We start from the raw sequence: 24,733 nt of genomic DNA on the forward strand, positions 1-24,733 counted from the left end.
TAATTATCTATGATTGAGAGTGAAGCATGTGACTGTTTACTGTTTGACTGACCAATCAATTCCAAAGGAATTACCTACCCCATTCCTGGTCACGTGCCTGACCATTCCAAACAAGGGAATTGCCACACCCATCTCTGATTGCATGTTTGTTTTGCGTTATTATCACTCTTCTCTCTCAGCTGTGTATATGTGCAACCGCACAGTAACTGAAATGTTCCTACACACATAGCCTTCGTTGCTGCACAGCTGGAATTTTCTTTTATATAATGAAGAAGTCAAAGCCAAATTAAGGCCAAAGAGAGGGCATATAATAGAGCAAAAAAAAAGGGAAGTTATAGGATGGGGAAGCTTTTAAAAACCAACCGAAGGCGAGTAAAAAGCCATTAAGAAAAAAAAATGGAATTGGAAAGTAAGCTAGCCAATAATATTAAAGAGAATATCAAAAGTTTCTTCGAATAGATAAAGTGTAAATGAAAGGTGTGAGTGGATATTGGATCACTGGAAAATGATGCTGGAGAGGTAGTAATGGAGGACAAGGAAATGGCAGATGAACTAGATAAATATTTTGTATTAGTCTTTAGTGTGGAAGACATTAGCAGTATGGTGGAAGTTCTGGAGTGTCAGGGATCATAAAGTGTGTGAAGTTACCATTGCTAGGGAGAAGGGGCTTAGGAAACTGAAAGGTCTGAAGGTAGATAAGCCACCTGGAAAAGATGGTGCATATGCCCGGGTTCTGAAAGAAATGGATGAAGAGGTTGTGGAGACATTAGTAATGATCTTTCAATAATCACTAGATTCTGGAATGGTTCCAGAAGACTGGAAAATTGCAAATGTCACTCCACTCTTCAAAAAGGGAGAGAGACAGGAAAGGAAATTATAGTCCAATTAATCTGACCTCAGTTGTTGGGAAAATGTTGGAGTTGATTGTTAAGGATGTCGCTTCGGGGTACTTCGAGGCATATTATAAAATTCAGATTCAGTTTATTGTCATTTAGAAACTACAAATACAATGCAGTTAAAAAATGAGACAACGTTCCTCCAGAATGATATCACAAAAGCATATGACAAAACAGACTACACCAGAAAATCCACATAACGTTTGGCAATCCCCAATCCAGAGTCCGGAGAGGCTGCTGCGTATTAATATCGCGCTACCATCTTAGCGCATTCCCCGGAAAGGAGCTCCAAATCCACCAGACAAATGAGACGAAAAACTAAAACCGCAAGACCTGCACAAAACCACATAGTTACAACATATAGTTACAACAGTGCAAACAATAGCATAATTGATAAAGAAAAACAGACCATGGGCACAGCAAAAATAGTCCAAAGATGTTAAAGGACTATAAGTTCAAAAGAAATCACCACACAGTTTCCACAGGTCCCCAGGGTCCCGACAGACTCGCCATCCCATGCCGGCGACAGAAGGGAATACCCCCGCTATGGACTTCCACGGCGCCACCCGACTCAGCCTCGCAGACGCAGCACACACCGAAAGCGACCTGACCGCAGCAGACTCCGAGTCTGTCGAACCTCCAAGCTGACGACCATCCCCTCCGGCATGGCTTCTCCGAGCACCATCCTCTGCCGAGCGTATTAAGACGGCCCCGCCAATGTCCATTGGCAACGCGACCCCGAGGACTGGGGACCTGTTCTCCCCAGCAGAGTCCTGGACCTCACAGCAGCAGCAGCCACGAAGAAGGTCTTCCTGGAGATGTTCCCGATGTTCCTCCGTGCTCCTACGTCCATTTTCAATCGATTATGATTGCACATGGCATCCCACTTCATAAATAACAGATAATCAGCTCCGGAGTGGCCGCTGCAAGCTGCGTCACGCCGCCATCTTGGAATTCTGGATAGCCCATAATCAGCATGGTCTTGTCAAAGAAATGCTTGCCTGACCAATCTGTTAGAATTCTTTGAAGAAATAACAAGCAGGGTTGACAAAGGAGAATTGGTTGATGTTGTGTACTTGGATTTTCATAAAGCCTTTGACAAGGTGTCGCACATGAGGCTGTTTAACAAGTTAAGAGCCCATGGTATTACAGGAAAGATACTATAATGGTTAAAGTAAGGGCCAATTGGCAGGAGGCAAAGAGTGGGGATAATGGGAGCCTTTTCTAGTTTGTTGCCGGGGACTGGTGTTATTCTGCAGGTTCTGTGTTGGGTCTGCTTCTTTTCACTTTATGTCTCAATGACTTGGATGATGCAGTTGATGGCTTTGTTACAAGTTTTGCAGACGACATGAAGATAGGTGGAGGAGCAGTTAGCTTTGAGGAAGTAGAGTGACTACAGAAGGACATAAACAAATTAGGAGTAAGGGCAAAGAAATGGCAGATGGAATACAGTGACAGGATGCGTATGGCTATGTAATTTGGTAAAAGAAAGAAAAGAGTTAATTTGGAGATTGAATCTGTGATGAGGAAGGCAAATGCGATGTTAGTATTTATTTCAAGAGGACTAGAATATAAAAGCAAAGATATAATGTTGAGACTTTATAAAGCACTGGTGAGGCCTCATTTGGAGTATTGTGGGCATGTTTTGGGCTCCATATCTCAGAAAGGGTGTGCAGACACTGGAGAGGATTCAAAGGAGGTTCATGAAAATGATTCCAAGATTGAACAGCTTTTGATATGAATGGCTGTGGGCCTGTATTCACTAGAATTCAGAAGAATGAGGGGTGACCTCATTGAAACCTATTGAATGGTGAAAGGCTCTGATAGAGAGGATGTGGAGAGGATATTTCCTATGATGGGAGAGTCTATGAATAGAGAGGTATCCTTTTAGAATTGAGATGAGGAGGAATTTCTTTAGCCAGAAAATGGAGAATCTATGGAATTCTTTTCCACAAACAGCTGTAGAGGCCAAGTCTTTATGTATATTTAAGGCAGAGTTTGATAGATTCTTGATTGGTCATGGCATGAACAGATCCGATGAGAAGTTAGGAGATTGAGGCTGAGAGGAAAAATGGATCAGCTATGCTGAAATAGCGGAGCAGACTCTATGGGCCAAATGGCCTAATTCTGTTCCTATGTTTTATGATCTTATGGTCTTAAAACGTGCCACACAGTTTTCAAGCCATGTAAACATTTCCTGCTCAGAGCAATGCATAACTGCATAACTGTAAAAAAAAGAGGGAACGTTGATTATTTTATTGTGGAAATTACTGCAACTGTCATTTCCTTTCTGAACCATTGAAATGGTTCTACTACTTGCCTCCTTGAGTAACATGTAAGCTTCATAAAAAGCTACAGGTTGACCTTCTATAATCCGGCACCATTGGGACCTGAGGAGTGCTGGATTAGTGGAAATGCCGTATTACAGAAGGATCACATTAAGCAATAGCTAACCGCCTCATCATACCTTTAAAATATCGTGTAAATGTACAAGTTAGTTAATAATGAAACAGAAATATTAAATGAGTAGCAAGTGAAATTTTAATAAAGTAATATACCATACAGGTACAGATAAAATAAAGGGTACAGGTAAATGTACTGGAATTAACTTTTACACAACAGTTGAGCACTTTGGCTTCTAAAGTGAGATGTTTAATATACCTTCAGGCAAAGTTACATGTCTGCAAGTGTGGGGTTGTCAGGATCATCAACATCTTCATCTTGAAAAATGAGTGAAGCATCAGGAATTGGTGGTGAAACTGGCACAACAGTTTCTTCAAACACTGTTGATGGTGGCAGCACATCTGGGTGAGCAGGAGAAAGGAGGTCTTCTATACGCCACATTTCACGCGACTGCCAGGCGGCCGGAGATTTGCCGCTGGGCTCTTTCCTCTTCACTCGCAGTTACTGAGAGAATCCTCGTTAGATTCTTTTCCTCCACTTAGTAATATGCTTAAATTCAGTGGGTCGCCGCGTCTGATCTGAGGTTGTAGGCAGAAGAGAACAGAACACCGGCCGGGTGATGCCAGAGGGCACTGTGTGACTGCCGGCAGGTGGGCAAGAAGGCAGACCAACGCAGCGTGCGCCAGCACCCCTGCCGCTGGCGGGTGCCGGGTGGCTGCACCTCATGCAAATTATATTATTAAATGCAGGAAAACAAGCAGGAATCACCTATCTGTGCTTACAAGAGTGCGCCAACACGTGAACAGATCTAGTGCAACCAAACAATGCGCAGCAGATTGGTACAGTGGCCCGGGAAATTTGAAATTACAGTTGCACGGAAAGCTTGAAATCAGTGCCAGGTAATTGAAGGAACCGGATTACAGATAGTCGGATTAGTGAAGGTCGACTGTACTATCTTTCAGTGGTTTCAGTCTAGGATTCGTGGGAAAAGGAATAGATACAGGACACGTACAGGGTTATTGGATTATAATCACTAACAGACTTCAGAAATTCAGGACCAGAGAAGAGAAAGCAAGGAAACATTTTACTCCGATACTGTGAGCACTGGTAAAAAGATAGTCTTGTAGCGGTGTGCTACACGCAGCTCTGAAATAATGACACGGAATCCGTAAACTGCAGTTACAAAAAGATTTTATTCGAACTTCACGGCCTCACTTTAAACCCTTCCTGATCCCGCCCTCCCCGCACGCAGATGCTGTAGGGGGCACGTATTCACAGTCCCGCGTGGGCTTTTCCCCTTGCTGGTGAAGCAGACTTGGCGCCCTTTTGGGACTGGCCTTTGTGCCGGCGCGCTGGCTATTTGTGAGCTGGTTCGAGTGCGCCAGGAAGTGGGTCGCCACAGTCTCTTCGAAACATGGAAGCATTGGCTTTTCTATAAAGCTCCCAAGGGCAAATGGCTCCCAAAGAAAGGATGGGATCTCATTAGTGAAATATAATTCTTGAAATGAGCATGTTTGGTTTAAAATTTACCCAGAGACATGAAGAAGTTGTGCAAAGTTTAAAGGTGAAATCAAGGACAAAGGGCTTTGGCACAGAAGAAGCTAATGGGTTAACAACCAGTGGGACATGGCAGGTCGAAACGGGGTGATAGATTCATTAGAACCTACTTAAAGGTGTGATTTCCATTTTAATTTTTTTCCTTACAATATTGAAGGAGCCAATTTAACCCACTGACTCAATGCCAGCTCTTAGAGAAATTATATTTCCCCTCTAATTTTCCTTGTAACCTATATTACAACTATACCAGTTAGTTGAGAGGTATCACAGTAACACCCTTGCATTCAATGTCAGTAAGATCAAAAAGCTGATTGTAGACTTCAGAAACAGTAAGTCAAGGGAACATGAAACAATCCTCATCGACAGATCAGAAGTGGAGAGAGAGAGCAATTTCAAGTTCCTGGGTGTCAATTTCACATTTTGATGTAGCAGCTATATTTCATTAGGAGTTTGAAGAGATTTGCCTAAAACACTTGAAAACTTTTACAGATGTACCATGGAGAGCATCTGTTAGGCTGCAACACTACCTGGTGTGGGAAGAGGGGCTACTGCTCACAGTATCCAAGATATTGAAGAAGGTTCTAGTGCTTTCCCAGCATATATGACAAACTCTTCTCGGGCTTCCAGCCAGGTACAGTATCGATTTTAACTGACATTTTGATGATAAACTCTGCCACTTTCATCAGTATGATGAGTGGGCATGTCTAGTCCAGTGGTATTTTTATCCCCATCATCTGTCCCTCTTGATTGGTTGTTCCTCATCCAATCAGGTTTCCACTTGCTTACAATTGAATTCCAATTCTTACTGAGAGCGGGACCTTTGTCTTTGTTAAAAATATTTTCCTCTGATTTTATTTCAAGGGCTTCCTTCATGTGGTGATCCCTAAGGCTATTGGCATGGCACAATGAGGATGGTCAGATGATGGGGGTATAAATACCACCGGACTAGACATGACCAGGTATCATCCCTGATGAAGGTGGGACAGTTTGTCATTGAAGTGTTGGTTGAAATCAACAACTGTACACAAATGGAAGCCTGAGAAGAGTTTATTCATCCAAGATATAGACCATAGAACATAGAATAGTACAGCACAGTACAGGCCTTTTGGCCCACAATGTTAAACCCTGCCTCCCATATATCCCCCCCAACCATAAATTCTTCCTCCATATTCCTAAAGAGTGGTGCTGCAGAAAGGCGGCATCTGTTGTTAAGGACTCCTATCACCCAGAACATACCTTTTTCTCATTGCTACCATCAGGAAGGAGGTACAGAAGCCTGAAGACACTCACTCAATGATTCAAGAACACCTTCTTCACCTCTGCCATCTGATTTCTAAATAGACATTGAACCCATGAACACTTCCACCCTTCTTATATTATTTCTGTTTCTGCACAATTTTTAATTTAACTATCTAATATACATGTAACTACATACTATAATTCTTTTTCAACATTTATCAAGTATTGCATTGTACTGCTGCTACATTTCATGACATATGCCAGTTATATTAAATTTGGTTCTGATTCTTATTCCACCATTCTCTTTGACCCCCATGCTAGATTTCAAATATGCATTTAATAAGCTCATTTAGCTGAAAATAAATTCAAGTGAAGGAAGAGTGAGATGATCTGGAATTCAGAACCTCTGTGTAAGCTCCAAGTCTTAAATGAAAGTGAAGCAGAAATGAATTGAGAGATTGGAGAAGGTATATTTTGTATGACAGGAGAACAGGGACAGCAGTTAACAGAGAGGAGTGTAGGGACACGAGGAGAACAGGGACAGGGGTTTACAGAGAGGAGTGTAGGGACACGAGGAGAACAGGGACAGGGGTTTACAGAGAGGAGTGTAGGGACACGAGGAGAACAGGGACAGGGGTTTACAGAGAGGAGTGTAGGGACACGAGGAGAACAGGGACAGGGGTTTACAGAGAGCACTGTAGGGACACGAGGAGAACAGGGACAGGGGTTTACAGAGAGGAGTGTAGGGACACGAGGAGAACAGGGTCAGGGGTTTACAGAGAGGAGTGTAGGGACACGAGGAGAACAGGGACAGCGGTTTACAGAGAGGAGTGTAGGGACACGAGGAGAACAGGGGTTTACAGAGAGGAGTGTAGGGACACGAGGAGAACAGGGACAGGGGTTTACAGAGAGGAGTGTGGGGACACGAGGAGAACAGGGTCAGGGGTTTACCGAGAGGAGTGTAGGGACACAAGGAGAACAGAGGAGTGTGGGGACACGAGGAGAACAGGGTCAGGGGTTTACAGAGAGGAGTGTAGGGACACGAGGAGAACAGAGACAGGGGTTTACAGAGAGGAGTGTTGGGACACGAGGAGAACAGGGACAGGGGTTCACAGAGAGGAGTGTGGGGACACGAGGAGAACAGGGACAGGGGTTTACAGAGAGGAGTGTGGGGACACGAGGAGAACAGGGTCAGGGGTTTACAGAGAGGAGTGTAGGGACACGAGGAGAACAGAGACAGGGGTTTACAGAGAGGAGTGTAGGGACACGAGGAGAACAGGGTCAGGGGTTTACAGAGAGGAGTGTAGGGACACGAGGAGAACAGGGACAGGGGTTTACAGAGAGGAGTGTAGGGACACGAGGAGAACAGGGTCAGGGGTTTACAGAGAGGAGTGTAGGGACACGAGGAGAACAGGGACAGCGGTTTACAGAGAGGAGTGTAGGGACACGAGGAGAACAGGGGTTTACAGAGAGGAGTGTAGGGACACGAGGAGAACAGGGTCAGGGGTTTACAGAGAGGAGTGTGGGGACACGAGGAGAACAGGGACAGGGGTTTACAGAGAGGAGTGTAGGGACACGAGGAGAACAGGGACAGGGGTTTACAGAGAGGAGTGTGGGGACACGAGGAGAACAGGGTCAGGGGTTTACCGAGAGGAGTGTAGGGACACAAGGAGAACAGAGGAGTGTGGGGACACGAGGAGAACAGGGACAGCAGTTTACAGAGAGGAGTGTTGGGACACGAGGAGAACAGGGACAGGGGTTCACAGAGTGGAGTGTAGGGACACGAGGAGAACAGAGGAGTGTTGGGACACGAGGAGAACAGGGTCAGGGGTTTACAGAGAGGAGTGTAGGGACACGAGGAGAACAGGGACAGGGGTTTACAGAGAGGAGTGTAGGGACACGAGGAGAACAGGGTCAGGGGTTTACAGAGAGGAGTGTAGGGACACGAGGAGAACAGGGACAGGGGTTTACAGAGGAGTGTAGGGACACGAGGAGAACAGGGACAGGGGTTTACAGAGAGGAGTGTAGGGACACGAGGAGAACAGGGACGGGTTTACAGAGAGGAGTGTAGGGACACGAGGAGAACAGGGACAGGGGTTTACAGAGAGGAGTGTAGGGACACGAGGAGAACAGGGACGGGTTTACAGAGAGGAGTGTAGGGACACGAGGAGAACAGGGACGGGGGTTTACAGAGAGGAGTGTAGGGACACGAGGAGAACAGGGACAGGGGTTTACAGAGAGGAGTGTTGGGACACGAGGAGAACAGGGACAGGGGTTTACAGAGAGGAGTGTAGGGACACGAGGAGAACAGGGACAGGGGTTTACAGAGAGGAGTGTGGGGACACGAGGAGAACAGGGACAGGGGTTTACAGAGAGGAGTGTAGGGACACGAGGAGAACAGGGACAGGGGTTTACAGAGAGGAGTGTTGGGACACGAGGAGAACAGGGACAGGGGTTTACAGAGAGGAGTGTAGGGACACGAGGAGAACAGGGACAGGGGTTTACAGAGAGGAGTGTAGGGACACGAGGAGAACAGGGACAGGGGTTTACAGAGAGGAGTGTAGGGACACGAGGAGAACAGGGACAGGGGTTTACAGAGAGGAGTGTAGGGACACGAGGAGAACAGGGACAGGGGTTTACAGAGAGGAGTGTAGGGACACGAGGAGAACAGAGGAGTGTGGGGACACGAGGAGACCAAGGACAGGGGTTTACAGAGAGGAGTGTAGGGACACGAGGAGAACAGAGGAGTGTAGGGACACGAGGAGAACAGGGACAGGGGTTCACAGAGAGGAGTGTAGGGACACGAGGAGAACAGGGACAGGGGTTTACAGAGAGGAGTGTAGGGACACGAGGAGAACAGGGACAGGGGTTTACAGAGAGGAGTGTGGGGACACGAGGAGAACAGAGATTGGAGTTTACAGAGAGGAGTGTGGGGACACGAGGAGAACAGGGACAGGGGTTTACAGAGAGGAGTGTAGGGACACGAGGAGAACAGGGACAGGGGTTTACAGAGAGGAGTGTGGGGACACGAGGAGAACAGAGATTGGAGTTTACAGAGAGGAGTGTGGGGACACGAGGAGAACAGGGACAGGGGTTTACAGAGAGGAGTGTGGGGACACGAGGAGAACAGAGATTGGAGTTTACAGAGAGGAGTGTGGGGACACGAGGAGAACAGGGACAGGGGTTTACAGAGAGGAGTGTGGGGACACGAGGAGAACAGAGATTGGAGTTTACAGAGAGGAGTGTGGGGACACGAGGAGAACAGGGACAGGGGTTTACAGAGAGGAGTGTGGGGACACGAGGAGAACAGAGATTGGAGTTTACAGAGAGGAGTGTAGGGACACGAGGAGAACAGAGACGGGTTTACAGAGAGGAGTGTTGGGACACGAGTAGAACAGGGACAGCAGTTTACAGAGAGGAGTGTAGGGACACGAGGAGAACAGAGACAGGAGTTTACAGAGAGGAGTGTAGGGACACGAGGAGAACAGGTTCAGGGGTTTACAGAGAGGAGTGTAGGGACACGAGGAGAACAGGGACAGGGGTTTACAGAGAGGAGTGTAGGGACACGAGGAGAACAGAGGAGTGTAGGGACACGAGGAGAACAGGGACAGGGGTTCACAGAGAGGAGTGTAGGGACACGAGGAGAACAGGGACAGGGGTTTACAGAGAGGAGTGTAGGGACACGAGGAGAACAGGGACAGGGGTTTACAGAGAGGAGTGTGGGGACACGAGGAGAACAGAGATTGGAGTTTACAGAGAGGAGTGTGGGGACACGAGGAGAACAGGGACAGGGGTTTACAGAGAGGAGTGTAGGGACACGAGGAGAACAGGGACAGGGGTTTACAGAGAGGAGTGTGGGGACACGAGGAGAACAGAGATTGGAGTTTACAGAGAGGAGTGTGGGGACACGAGGAGAACAGGGACAGGGGTTTACAGAGAGGAGTGTGGGGACACGAGGAGAACAGAGATTGGAGTTTACAGAGAGGAGTGTGGGGACACGAGGAGAACAGGGACAGGGGTTTACAGAGAGGAGTGTGGGGACACGAGGAGAACAGAGATTGGAGTTTACAGAGAGGAGTGTGGGGACACGAGGAGAACAGGGACAGGGGTTTACAGAGAGGAGTGTGGGGACACGAGGAGAACAGAGATTGGAGTTTACAGAGAGGAGTGTAGGGACACGAGGAGAACAGAGACGGGTTTACAGAGAGGAGTGTTGGGACACGAGTAGAACAGGGTGTGGTGAACTATGTGCCTGTCGGGACACGCCCCTGCTGACTGCTCCTGTGGCTCCTCCCACAGGCCCCTGTATAAAGGAGACCTGCGGCCTGACGCTCGGCCTCAGTCTCCAGGACCTTGTATGATAGACACTCACTCCTGGTTCCTTCTTCCAGTCAATAAAAGCCGATATCTCGCCTACGTCTCAGTGTGAGTTATTGATGGTGCATCACAGGGACAGCAGTTTACAGAGAGGAGTGTAGGGACACGAGGAGAACAGAGACAGGAGTTTACAGAGAGGAGTGTAGGGACACGAGGAGAACAGGTTCAGGGGTTTACAGAGAGGAGTGTAGGGACACGAGGAGAACAGGGACAGGGGTTTACAGAGAGGAGTGTAGGGACACGAGGAGAACAGGGACAGGGGTTTACAGAGAGGAGTGTAGGGACACGAGGAGAACAGGGTCAGGGGTTTACAGAGAGGAGTGTAGGGACACGAGGAGAACAGGGACAGGGGTTTACAGAGAGGAGTGTAGGGACACGAGGAGAACAGGGACAGGGGTTTACAGAGAGGAGTGTAGGGACACGAGGAGAACAGGGACAGGAGTTTACAGAGAGGAGTGTAGGGACACGAGGAGAACAGGGACAGGGGTTTACAGAGAGGAGTGTGGGGACACGAGGAGAACAGGGTCAGGGGTTTACAGAGAGGAGTGTAGGGACACGAGGAGAACAGAGACAGGGGTTTACAGAGAGGAGTGTTGGGACACGAGGAGAACAGGGACAGGGGTTCACAGAGAGGAGTGTGGGGACACGAGGAGAACAGGGACAGGGGTTTACAGAGAGGAGTGTGGGGACACGAGGAGAACAGGGTCAGGGGTTTACAGAGAGGAGTGTAGGGACACGAGGAGAACAGAGACAGGGGTTTACAGAGAGGAGTGTGGGGACACGAGGAGAACAGGGTCAGGGGTTTACAGAGAGGAGTGTAGGGACACGAGGAGAACAGGGTCAGGGGTTTACAGAGAGGAGTGTAGGGACACGAGGAGAACAGGGGTTTACAGAGAGGAGTGTAGGGACACGAGGAGAACAGGGTCAGGGGTTTACAGAGAGGAGTGTGGGGACACGAGGAGAACAGGGACAGGGGTTTACAGAGAGGAGTGTAGGGACACGAGGAGAACAGGGACAGGGGTTTACAGAGAGGAGTGTGGGGACACGAGGAGAACAGGGTCAGGGGTTTACCGAGAGGAGTGTAGGGACACAAGGAGAACAGAGGAGTGTGGGGACACGAGGAGAACAGGGACAGCAGTTTACAGAGAGGAGTGTTGGGACACGAGGAGAACAGGGACAGGGGTTCACAGAGTGGAGTGTAGGGACACGAGGAGAACAGAGGAGTGTTGGGACACGAGGAGAACAGGGGTTTACAGAGAGGAGTGTAGGGACACGAGGAGAACAGGGTCAGGGGTTTACAGAGAGGAGTGTAGGGACACGAGGAGAACAGGGGTTTACAGAGAGGAGTGTAGGGACACGAGGAGAACAGGGTCAGGGGTTTACAGAGAGGAGTGTGGGGACACGAGGAGAACAGGGACAGGGGTTTACAGAGAGGAGTGTAGGGACACGAGGAGAACAGGGACAGGGGTTTACAGAGGAGTGTAGGGACACGAGGAGAACAGGGACAGGGGTTTACAGAGAGGAGTGTAGGGACACGAGGAGAACAGGGACGGGTTTACAGAGAGGAGTGTAGGGACACGAGGAGAACAGGGACAGGGGTTTACAGAGAGGAGTGTAGGGACACGAGGAGAACAGGGACGGGTTTACAGAGAGGAGTGTAGGGACACGAGGAGAACAGGGACGGGGGTTTACAGAGAGGAGTGTAGGGACACGAGGAGAACAGGGACAGGGGTTTACAGAGAGGAGTGTTGGGACACGAGGAGAACAGGGACAGGGGTTTACAGAGAGGAGTGTAGGGACACGAGGAGAACAGGGACAGGGGTTTACAGAGAGGAGTGTGGGGACACGAGGAGAACAGGGACAGGGGTTTACAGAGAGGAGTGTAGGGACACGAGGAGAACAGGGACAGGGGTTTACAGAGAGGAGTGTTGGGACACGAGGAGAACAGGGACAGGGGTTTACAGAGAGGAGTGTAGGGACACGAGGAGAACAGGGACAGGGGTTTACAGAGAGGAGTGTAGGGACACGAGGAGAACAGGGACAGGGGTTTACAGAGAGGAGTGTAGGGACACGAGGAGAACAGGGACAGGGGTTTACAGAGAGGAGTGTAGGGACACGAGGAGAACAGGGACAGGGGTTTACAGAGAGGAGTGTAGGGACACGAGGAGAACAGAGGAGTGTGGGGACACGAGGAGACCAAGGACAGGGGTTTACAGAGAGGAGTGTAGGGACACGAGGAGAACAGAGGAGTGTAGGGACACGAGGAGAACAGGGACAGGGGTTCACAGAGAGGAGTGTAGGGACACGAGGAGAACAGGGACAGGGGTTTACAGAGAGGAGTGTAGGGACACGAGGAGAACAGGGACAGGGGTTTACAGAGAGGAGTGTGGGGACACGAGGAGAACAGAGATTGGAGTTTACAGAGAGGAGTGTGGGGACACGAGGAGAACAGGGACAGGGGTTTACAGAGAGGAGTGTAGGGACACGAGGAGAACAGGGACAGGGGTTTACAGAGAGGAGTGTGGGGACACGAGGAGAACAGAGATTGGAGTTTACAGAGAGGAGTGTGGGGACACGAGGAGAACAGGGACAGGGGTTTACAGAGAGGAGTGTGGGGACACGAGGAGAACAGAGATTGGAGTTTACAGAGAGGAGTGTGGGGACACGAGGAGAACAGGGACAGGGGTTTACAGAGAGGAGTGTGGGGACACGAGGAGAACAGAGATTGGAGTTTACAGAGAGGAGTGTGGGGACACGAGGAGAACAGGGACAGGGGTTTACAGAGAGGAGTGTGGGGACACGAGGAGAACAGAGATTGGAGTTTACAGAGAGGAGTGTAGGGACACGAGGAGAACAGAGACGGGTTTACAGAGAGGAGTGTTGGGACACGAGTAGAACAGGGACAGCAGTTTACAGAGAGGAGTGTAGGGACACGAGGAGAACAGAGACAGGAGTTTACAGAGAGGAGTGTAGGGACACGAGGAGAACAGGTTCAGGGGTTTACAGAGAGGAGTGTAGGGACACGAGGAGAACAGGGACAGGGGTTTACAGAGAGGAGTGTAGGGACACGAGGAGAACAGAGGAGTGTAGGGACACGAGGAGAACAGGGACAGGGGTTCACAGAGAGGAGTGTAGGGACACGAGGAGAACAGGGACAGGGGTTTACAGAGAGGAGTGTAGGGACACGAGGAGAACAGGGACAGGGGTTTACAGAGAGGAGTGTGGGGACACGAGGAGAACAGAGATTGGAGTTTACAGAGAGGAGTGTGGGGACACGAGGAGAACAGGGACAGGGGTTTACAGAGAGGAGTGTAGGGACACGAGGAGAACAGGGACAGGGGTTTACAGAGAGGAGTGTGGGGACACGAGGAGAACAGAGATTGGAGTTTACAGAGAGGAGTGTGGGGACACGAGGAGAACAGGGACAGGGGTTTACAGAGAGGAGTGTGGGGACACGAGGAGAACAGAGATTGGAGTTTACAGAGAGGAGTGTGGGGACACGAGGAGAACAGGGACAGGGGTTTACAGAGAGGAGTGTGGGGACACGAGGAGAACAGAGATTGGAGTTTACAGAGAGGAGTGTGGGGACACGAGGAGAACAGGGACAGGGGTTTACAGAGAGGAGTGTGGGGACACGAGGAGAACAGAGATTGGAGTTTACAGAGAGGAGTGTAGGGACACGAGGAGAACAGAGACGGGTTTACAGAGAGGAGTGTTGGGACACGAGTAGAACAGGGTGTGGTGAACTATGTGCCTGTCGGGACACGCCCCTGCTGACTGCTCCTGTGGCTCCTCCCACAGGCCCCTGTATAAAGGAGACCTGCGGCCTGACGCTCGGCCTCAGTCTCCAGGACCTTGTATGATAGACACTCACTCCTGGTTCCTTCTTCCAGTCAATAAAAGCCGATATCTCGCCTACGTCTCAGTGTGAGTTATTGATGGTGCATCACAGGGACAGCAGTTTACAGAGAGGAGTGTAGGGACACGAGGAGAACAGAGACAGGAGTTTACAGAGAGGAGTGTAGGGACACGAGGAGAACAGGTTCAGGGGTTTACAGAGAGGAGTGTAGGGACACGAGGAGAACAGGGACAGGGGTTTACAGAGAGGAGTGTAGGGACACGAGGAGAACAGGGACAGGGGTTTACAGAGAGGAGTGTAGGGACACGAGGAGAACAGGGTCAGGGGTTTACAGAGAGGAGTGTAGGGACACGAGGAGAACAGGGACAGGGGTTTACAGAGAGGAGTGTAGGGACACGAGGAGAACAGGGACAGGGGTTTACAGAGAGGAGTGTAGGGACACGAGGAGAACAGGGACAGGAGTTTACAGAGAGGAGTGTAGGGACACGAGGAGAACAGGGACAGGGGTTTACAGAGAGGAGTGTGGGGACACGAGGAGAACAGGGTCAGGGGTTTACAGAGAGGAGTGTAGGGACACGAGGAGAACAGAGACAGGGGTTTACAGAGAGGAGTGTTGGGACACGAGGAGAACAGGGACAGGGGTTCACAGAGAGGAGTGTGGGGACACGAGGAGAACAGGGACAGGGGTTTACAGAGAGGAGTGTGGGGACACGAGGAGAACAGGGTCAGGGGTTTACAGAGAGGAGTGTAGGGACACGAGGAGAACAGAGACAGGGGTTTACAGAGAGGAGTGTGGGGACACGAGGAGAACAGGGTCAGGGGTTTACAGAGAGGAGTGTAGGGACACGAGGAGAACAGAGACAGGGGTTTACAGAGAGGAGTGTAGGGACACGAGGAGAACAGGGTCAGGGGTTTACAGAGAGGAGTGTGGGGACACGAGGAGAACAGGGTCAGGGGTTTACCGAGAGGAGTGTAGGGACACAAGGAGAACAGAGGAGTGTGGGGACACGAGGAGAACAGGGACAGCAGTTTACAGAGAGGAGTGTTGGGACACGAGGAGAACAGGGACAGGGGTTCACAGAGTGGAGTGTAGGGACACGAGGAGAACTGAGGAGTGTTGGGACACGAGGAGAACAGGGTCAGGGGTTTACAGAGAGGAGTGTAGGGACACGAGGAGAACAGGGACAGGGGTTCACAGAGAGGAGTGTAGGGACACGAGGAGAACAGGGACAGGGGTTTACAAGAGGAGTGTTGGGACACGAGGAGAACAGTGACAGGGGTTCACATAGAGGAGTGTAGGGTCACGAGGAGAACAGGGACAGGGGTTTACAAGAGGAGTGTAGGGACACGAGGAGAACAGGGACAGGGGTTTACAAGAGGAGTGTTGGGACACGAGGAGAACAGGGACAGGGGTTTACAGAGAGGAGTGTAGGGTCACGAGGAGAACAGGGACAGGGGTTTACAAGAGGAGTGTTGGGACACGAGGAGAACAGGGACAGGGGTTCACAGAGAGGAGTGTGGGGACACGAGGAGAACAGGGACAGGGGTTTACAGAGAGGAGTGTAGGGACACGAGGAGAACAGGGACAGGGGTTTACAGAGAGGAGTGTTGGGACACGAGGAGAACAGGGACAGGGGTTTACAGAGAGGAGTGTAGGGACACGAGGAGAACAGGGACAGGCGTTCACAGAGAGGAGTGTTGGGACACGAGGAGAACAGAGGAGTGTAGGGACACGAGGAGAACAGGGACAGCAGTTCACAGAGAGGAGTGTTGGGACACGAGGAGAACAGGGACAGGGGTTTACCGAGAGGAGTGTAGGGACACGAGGAGAACTGGGACAGGGGTTCACAGAGAGGAGTGTAGGGACACGAGGAGAACAGGGACGGGTTTACAGAGAGGAGTGTAGGGACACGAGAACAGGGACAGGGGTTTACAGAGAGGAGTGTAGGGACACGAGGAGAACAGGGTCAGGGGTTTACAGAGAGGAGTGTAGGGACACGAGGAGAACAGGGTCAGGGGTTTACAGAGAGGAGTGTAGGGACACGAGGAGAACAGAGGAGTGTGGGGACACGAGGAGAACAGGGACAGGGGTTCACAGAGAGGAGTGTAGGGACACGAGGAGAACAGGGACAGGGGTTCACAGAGAGGAGTGTAGGGACACGAGGAGAACAGAGGAGTGTGGGGACACGAGGAGAACAGGGACAGGGGTTCACAGAGAGGAGTGTAGGGACACGAGGAGAACAGAGGAGTGTGGGGACACGAGGAGAACAGGGACAGGGGTTTACAGAGAGGAGTGTAGGGACACGAGGAGAACAGGGACAGGGGTTCACAGAGAGGAGTGTAGGGACACGAGGAGAACAGAGGAGTGTAGGGACACGAGGAGAACAGGGACAGGGGTTTACAGAGAGGAGTGTAGGGTCACGAGGAGTACAGGGACATGAAAAACAGTGTACAGTGAAGTGTGCAGGGACAGGAGAATATGGACAGGTGTGCACAGAGAAGAATGGGCAGAGAGAAGTGCAGGGATTGGGGCAGGTGTACAATGTCTGTGTATGGACAGGAGGACAGGGATAGGGACAGAAATGAAGGGATGGGAGTATACAGAGAGAAGAGCAGGGATAGGACTGCAGGCAGACATATAATGTAAGTCCCCGAAAGGCATGACCTGTAGTACAGGAGTGAGTGCAGATATGTATCCGGAGAGTGGAGCACACACAGAGTTCAGAAACTGGAGTGCGCAGACATATGTGCACAGACAAGAGCACAGAGAAAGGAGTGCATGGAATAGTACGAGTGTAAGGAAAGATGTGCACAGTACAGGAATGATTGGACATTTTTAGTCAACAATAAAGTCAATCATATACCAAATGTTGTGTGAGCTTCATTGACTCTGCCGTAATGTGCCTTTCAGTCATAGGCCGAGAAAGTGCTTGTCAATGGAGATAAGCCCTGTATAATTTAATTTAAAATGGGAGTTCTTCACAGAGATAGAGATATTTATTTTCTACACTAACTTCCCAATGACATCTTTAAAAAGAATGATAAACTTATGCCAAATTATGGATAAATTTACATCTATATGTCATGCATTCACTCATATTTACGCATACAGAACATTCACGCTAATTTTGATCAGAACCATCAGAGAAACAGATTGTATATGCTATCAGTCTGGATTAGGTTCAAATGCAGAATTCGGTAGTTAAAAATATTTGCCAAGAAACTGGATTTCACTTTCTTTTGGTGTTCTAAATATGTGTTGCATACAGCTGGCTCAGATATCCACAAAATATTCATGGAATTGGGTAATTATCTGTTGAAAGCAGCACTGTAACATTTTGCACACAAATCATTTGCAACAATGGAGCCTGTGCAGTTCCCTTTGGGAGCTGCCTGCAAAGCCGCCATGTCACGCTATCCTTTAGCAACAAATGGCCATTCGGCCCATTTGGTCTGTGCCATCGACCAGTGAACCAATTTCATTGGCCCTATTGCCCCCAACCGCCCCATTTCCCTGCATGGTGGTGCCACTGAGGTTCAGAAGGATGAGGGGGATCTCATTGAAACTTATGAAATATTGAAAGCCCAAGAGCGAGTAGACATGGAGAGCATGTTTCCTGTAGTGGAGGAGTCTAACATCAGAGGGCACAGTCTCAGAATTCAAGGGCATCTCTTTAGAACAGAGACAAGGAATTGCTTTAGGCAGGGGGTGGTGAATCTGTGGTATTCATTGCCAGAGATGCTGTGGAGGCCAAGACATTGGGTATATTTCAAGTGGAGGTTGAAAGGTTCTTGATTAGTCAGGGTCTAAAAGGTTACACGGAGAAGGCAAGACAATGGGCTTGATAAAGAAAATGAACCAGCCGTGATTGAATGATGGAGCAAACTTGATGGTTTGAATGACCTAATTCTGTTCCTGTGTCTTATGGTCTTATTTCCCTTTTGCTCATGCTTATCCCTTCGATTCAATTTGCCATTACCACACCGAGGGGTAATTTACAGTGCGTGGTTAGCCTACTGTGCAGATGACAGGAGATAAATCAGAACTTAAGGGACTCTCCTATGACAGCGACAGTACACTGCACAAAGACTTCCATGGAACTGAGTACATGTGTGCTATCTGAGAGATTCATAGGGCTTTCCTATGTTTCTGAGCATCACCCTCCAGCCCCACAATCCTCCTCCACCCCAGCCTTGCTCTTATCTCCTACTAAATGGCCCGACACCACTGATCACCCTCCAGCCCCACAATCCTCCTCCACCCCAGCCTTGCTCTTATCTCCTACTAAATGGCCCGACACCACTGATCACCCTCCAGCCCCACAATCCTCCTCCACCCCAGCCTTGCTCTTATCTCCTACTAAATGGCCCGACACCACTGATCGTTGCGGCTGATCAAGAGGCCAGTGAGCCCAATGTCTGGACTGGAAAGATCAGTGAGCAAGGCCCCAATTTAAGATGGCACTGCTGAAGATTTGCAACATCTCACATGTGAACCATCACAATAGACAGTGGGGAGGCAGGGCTGGTTCAAGCGATTGGCCACGCTGCGCTTTGCGATGTGTAGTGTGTTTGAGCTGCAGATGGAGAAGGAGTTCGTATCACTACTGGAGATGGAGCGGATGATTTGGAGAGACGTCGATGCGGAAGAGTTTTGTTGCCTAACTACCTAACCCGGGTGCCAGGTTGGATCACTCCAAGTGCCAAGTGGATTTGGAGAGATCGAGAACAGCTTTGGGCAGGGCGGCATTGATCCAGGTACTGGAATGTGGCACTACTCAGTGTCTGAACAGTTTAAACGCCAGTCCAGATAGACTGGAAAGGCTGAGTGTCAGGCTGATCCTGCCTGCTCTCCCGTTAGTGTCTATTCCTTTCTCTGTGGCACCGAGACTGTAAACTGATCCGGCCCTGCTGGTGTGATGAACTGGGGACCGAGGCTTGGCTTGGGCCCACTCCAGGTGCTCCGTGAGCGGCTTTGGGACTCAGTCTGGTTTGGGATGCTGTTGGCTTGCTCCTATTGTTTGTATGATGTGCGTTTTTTTCTCTCTCTCTCTCACTGTCCAGTGATTTTTTTTGGTCCTTTTTTAAAATTGGGTTATTTGAGTTTCTTGCTTTGTGGTTGCCTGTAAGCAGACAAATCTATGCATTGTTTAATTTATACATTCTTTGATAATAAATGTGTTTTGAATCTTTATTACAGTTTCTGTTATCCTGACCATTGAAAAATGAGGTTGCTAAGGTGTGGATGATTTTACCATCCCATTTCCAATGTGTTCCCAGTTTTCTTCTGTGTCATTTATGAAGCTCACAGTTGCCCCCAGAAGCAAATAACTATTTTGCTGGCAATGGAAGAAATGTGTTGCATAACCTTGGACTTTATCAGATGCCTAACAGATGCCAGGTAAATATTAACTGCACTGAGGTGAATTACAGCTGGAGGTGGCCAGACCAATTTTGCAAAGGGTGGCAATTAATTGGAAAACTTCCCGGGGTGCATTTTGATTCAAGCCACTTCTTAACGGTGTGATTTTCACTTTTTATAAGTTTTTTCCACCTAGGGAAGACAGGATGGTAGTACAAAGAATTGATAAATAAACAGGCAGTGCCAAAGGGTGAGTAAGTGCTTACACTTCCTCCGATTCTCCAGAAGATGCTTCTAAAAAATATTTGCCTCTTCTCTTTGCGAAGGAGAGAATTGAAACATGCGATCCAGTACCCAATTAGTGTCTTTGTGTCACTCATGCACACTTATTCATTATTCCTTGACTTTATTTGTTTATCAGTGTATCTGCAGCATTTTCTATCCTTGAAACTTCATTGACAACATGAACCTAACCCCATGCTTATGAGGCTACAGCACTGACTGTTAGAGAGCGTTTCAGAATGATCTAAAGAAACAGAGATGGAGCTTGTAGTTGCTGTAAAGCAGAAACTTGGCAGGTGTAAGCAGGTTGGTCTTGGACCCTTCTCTCCCATCCCCAAATGAAAGTAATGCCAGACCTAATTACCTCCCTACTCTATTGTTCTCATAGTGTGATGCACACAAGCAGTCTTCAGCTTCACCTAGCATGTATTTTGCTGCCATACTTCCCTTTCCAACTGCTGCCAAGGGCACTCCATCCTGGCTTCGGTCCCAGGCTCTGATTTCTGACTTGCTGTGCATGCAACTCCACCACAACCAGGTCCCACCCAATGCTGCCAACTCCGACTGCTACACATTGAAAGCTGTACTAACGCAACCTTGCAAGTCGACTTCACAGTACCTTATCACATACCTTGCCCTTCCTAGTTCAAACCCTTTGCATTCCGTTCCTGAAACTGTCACAATATCTTTCACATTTCTCTCTTCTGCTGCAAACTGTTTCTTTGTGCACCCTCTCAGTGTGGAGGCAAGCTCTGAGCTCCTTACACATCAACACTTGCACGCCAATAGCTTACGTTACAACTGCCCCAGTCACATTCCAGTGAAACTCTAGAATCAAAATCAGGTTCATGATCACAGATGTATGTCATGAAATTTATTGTTTCCCTGCAGCAGTACAGGGCAAAACATAAAAATTGCTATAAGATACAAATTTAAATAATATTGCAAAAGACTAATAAAAAGGTAATATGCGTAAGTTCATGGACTGTTCAGAAATCTGATGGCGGAGGGGAAGAAGCTGTTCTTAAAACTGAGCGTGGGTCTTCAGGCTCCTGTATCTCCTCCCAAACGTAACAATACAAAGAGGGCATCATGGATAAAAGATTGACTTTATTCACCATTTACATTTCCACGTGTTAGGAATTTACCATGGTGTGTTGGTCAGGGCACAACATAGAACAACAAAAAAACAATATTCAACAATTAAAAAAATAAAGAATAAAAAATAAAGTTAGAGGTTAAACAATGGATATGGAATAAAATGTGCATAGACATACTGTAAATACCAGCATCTACTTACAACGTAAACAGCATTATAAAAAGTGGTTTAACATAATGGAGGTAATATAGAGAGAGGGTGGGCTAAATAGAGTAGTTGATCAGATTAACTGCCTGGGTGTCGAATCTTTTAAGATAACATGTCCCGGATGGTAAGGGTCTTTAATGATGGATGGCACTTTCCCTGAAAGATATCCCCAATGACAGAGAAAGATGAAATATAGTGGGGAGGTTATGATGGCAATGGGACTGGCCGAGCCTGCAACCTTCTGCAGCCACTTGCAATACTCTGCTTTGGAGGTCCCACAACAGAGGGTGATTCAACCTTCGCCTATCTGTAGGAATTTGCAAGAGTCTTTGGTGAAATGTGCCCTGACAATTTGAGGTTAAGGGTGCCCCAAAGCTCTGCTCTGCCCCTCAAAGTCCAACCGTATGTCTCCAGTGTGAGAGGTGGAAACGGGTAAGGCTCTGCTGAAGCTGTAAAGGCCAATCCCCCAGATTACAGAAACACTGATCAACTCCCACCATGCCATCAATTTTGGACAATAGGTGCGGGAGATTGTCAGTAGCCTATGCTCCACTGGGAGGTAGGCGCCCAAGAAGAAGAAAGCACTGTTCTAGAAAGCATCAGCTTCTAGAGCAGAGAAGCGGAAGGGCTAGAGTTTCAGACTGAGTGAACAGGCAGTTTTTGGTATCATTGGGGAACAAAGTATTAACAAAAATAGTAAGACATGGAGATTAATTTTCCTTTAAAATCTTATATATGTCCATTCTGATTTAGGCAAGATGGGAAAATGTCTATGAGAAGAAGGAGGAGGAGGAGCTTGATATTTTCCTAATGGGAGGATAAGCAGCATCGCATGCCAACAAATAAATGAGTTGCTGAAGTTGCCAAAGAGGGAGTCTTCTGCAATAAACAGGGATCTCATTCAGATGAAGGTATCAACTGTGTTTGAACATCTGGCTGCTGGCAATGAGATGGCATCTTCCTGATACAAGCCATCAGAATTCCCCTGGCCTCCTCAATCACAAGATAGATGGTAGCATGTGGCTTATTGAGTAGGTGCTGACTGAGAGTAATAATGAGGCAACCCTGAGTCACTGCTCCAGAGGCCAATCTGAAAGTTTGATCAGGCAGCCTGTCAGCAGATCTGAATTTTAACTCCCTGGCGTACAGAGAGTAGGGAGGGGTGGTGTCTGGAGGGAAGGGGGAGGGGACCAGGATGGCTCAGCAGCAGTAGGAATTCCTCTCCCAGTTCTGCGCTATTTTAGCACAGCAAAAGTATTTGAATTTTACTTTGGAATTTCCAAACTGTGCAGGCTGACCTCGCACGGTTACAATGCACAACTCATTTTCAGCTCTGTTTGCAAAAGTATGCTGTAAATATCTCTTCTGAGGGTTCTTGCAGATGGCTACACAAGAAATCAATTGATAATATTGGCTACTGATGTGAAAAAGCCGACCTATGGTCTGTGCTGCAGTTGTACAAGGTGTTAGTGAGGACACACTTGGAGATTGTATACACTTTTGGTTACCTTTTTATAGGAAAGATGTCATTAAGCTGAAAAAACTGTAAAAATGGTGAGGGGCATAAATACTGTAAGTGAAAACAGTTCTTTTTGTGGGGAGAGAGAGCCAAAAAACAGAGGGCACAGGTTAAGTTGATAGGTGAAAGATTTAAAAAGTGCCCTGAGGGGCAACTCCTTCATGCAGAGAGTGGTGAGCACATGGAACGAACTGCCACAGGAAGTATTTGAAGCAGGTACAATAACAGCTTTTACAAGACATCTGGATAGGTATGGATAAGAAATGTTTAAAGGGAAATGTTGCTTTAAACTTTGTCAGTGTTCGTTTGTGTGCAGCTTTTCATTGCCAGGAAACCAAATGAAACCATTTCCAACTTAAAAGAAGAACATGGTTTATTGTATCCTAAGTCAACAAAAGGTATGAACATATCCAAAGGTTGAGTAAGATGTTGCTCTTTCTGCTTTTGTTACTTTGGTTTGCTATGGCAACTTACCAATACATAGGAAAGTAAAAAAAATAGTATGGTGTGGTTTACCTTCTTCGAGTGTGCTTTCTCGTTCACCCACACAACGACTGGGAGTGGCCTGGTGCCGACTCTCGCCGTACTGCGATCCACTGGAATTGGGGTATTGCTACTTGAGGCTGACTGATCAGGGTGAATGACAAGCTTCTTCGGGAGCAGATTGGAAGTAGCCTTGTGGAATGTTACTATCAAGTTTTTGATGAAGATAGAGTCAACTTGCACGAGACCTCTTTGCCTTTCTTGAGAAGCACAGCAGTTCCAAGGTAAACATGCTATTGTGGAAAAACTTACTAGCCTTCTATTTGCAAAAATACAGCATCTAGTAACGGCACAAGACCATCAACCCACACCTGATAATTGGGTTTTGAGTATGGCTGTCGGACAACTTAAGGCTGATGATGACCCAATCATGGGACTCCACCAGTTATTTTTACTGAAACACATTAATGAAGCTTGGATCTGCACGAACAATGTCTTCAGGTGATCACTGCATAATTCTTTTTCTGCACGTCCTTATATCCACTCTTCTAGTTTGCTATTCATTGCAATAACTGGATTCTAAATATCATGCACAAATGTGTACCCAATGGAAAAATTTGCAACCTGAGCAGTCTTCATTGATTCTATTGTATTTCTTTGTTCTGTTGTGAATGCTGCAAGGAAATAAATCTCAGTGTGTGTGATAGACATGCTTTGATAATAAACTTACCTTGAAGGGATGCAGGCCAAAGGTGGGCTAATGGGACTAGTCTAGCTGGGCATCTTGGTTGGCAGGGATGAATTAAGCTGACAGGCCTGATTCTATGTTACAGATCTCTGTGACTGGAACCGAAAGTGGACCAATAATGTCACACAGATATAAGAAATAATGATTGATACAAAGAAGATAATCGAAGCCAGCAACAACTGCAGGGAGTGATTCTTGCTCCTGGATTCAGCGTCATAAGCTTTTAAGTAGCCTCATCAGGAAAGTTTCACAGTCACTCAGTTACTGATGTGGTTGTGACTCCAGGTCCCTCAGCTGCCCCACCCTTGTCTACTACAGAATATTAACCCTCAATTAGACGAACCCTTCCAAAGTGAAGTTCTTCATGTCTCCAACCAGCTGACCAATGATAAAATTCAAGGCAACACGCACAAAATGCTGGAAGAGCTCAGCAGGCCAAGCAGCATTTACGGAAAAGAGTAAACAGTCTATGTTTCAGGATCAGAATCGGGTGTATTATCACTGGCATGTGTCATGAAATTTGTTAACTTAGCAGCAGCAGTTCAATGCAATACATAATATAGAAGAAGAGGAAAAAAATAATAAATACATCAATCAATTACAGTATACGTATATTGAATAGATTAAAAATCATCCAAAAAACAGAAATAATATATATTAAAAATAATAATAATATATTGTAGTAAGCGCAAGGTTGTGATT

The 24,733-nt window shown here is 47.9% G+C and overlaps 1 pseudogene; it reads left to right on the forward strand.

The window, feature by feature from the left end:
• The window catches only part of LOC132403366 (nuclear transport factor 2-like), a 61,312-nt pseudogene extending 37,446 nt beyond the window's left edge, over positions 1–23,866 (forward strand).
• The last annotated feature ends 867 nt before the right edge of the window (positions 23,867–24,733 follow it).

Source organism: Hypanus sabinus, chromosome 13 (genome assembly GCF_030144855.1).
Source record: "Hypanus sabinus isolate sHypSab1 chromosome 13, sHypSab1.hap1, whole genome shotgun sequence".
Taxonomy (NCBI): domain Eukaryota; kingdom Metazoa; phylum Chordata; class Chondrichthyes; order Myliobatiformes; family Dasyatidae; genus Hypanus; species Hypanus sabinus.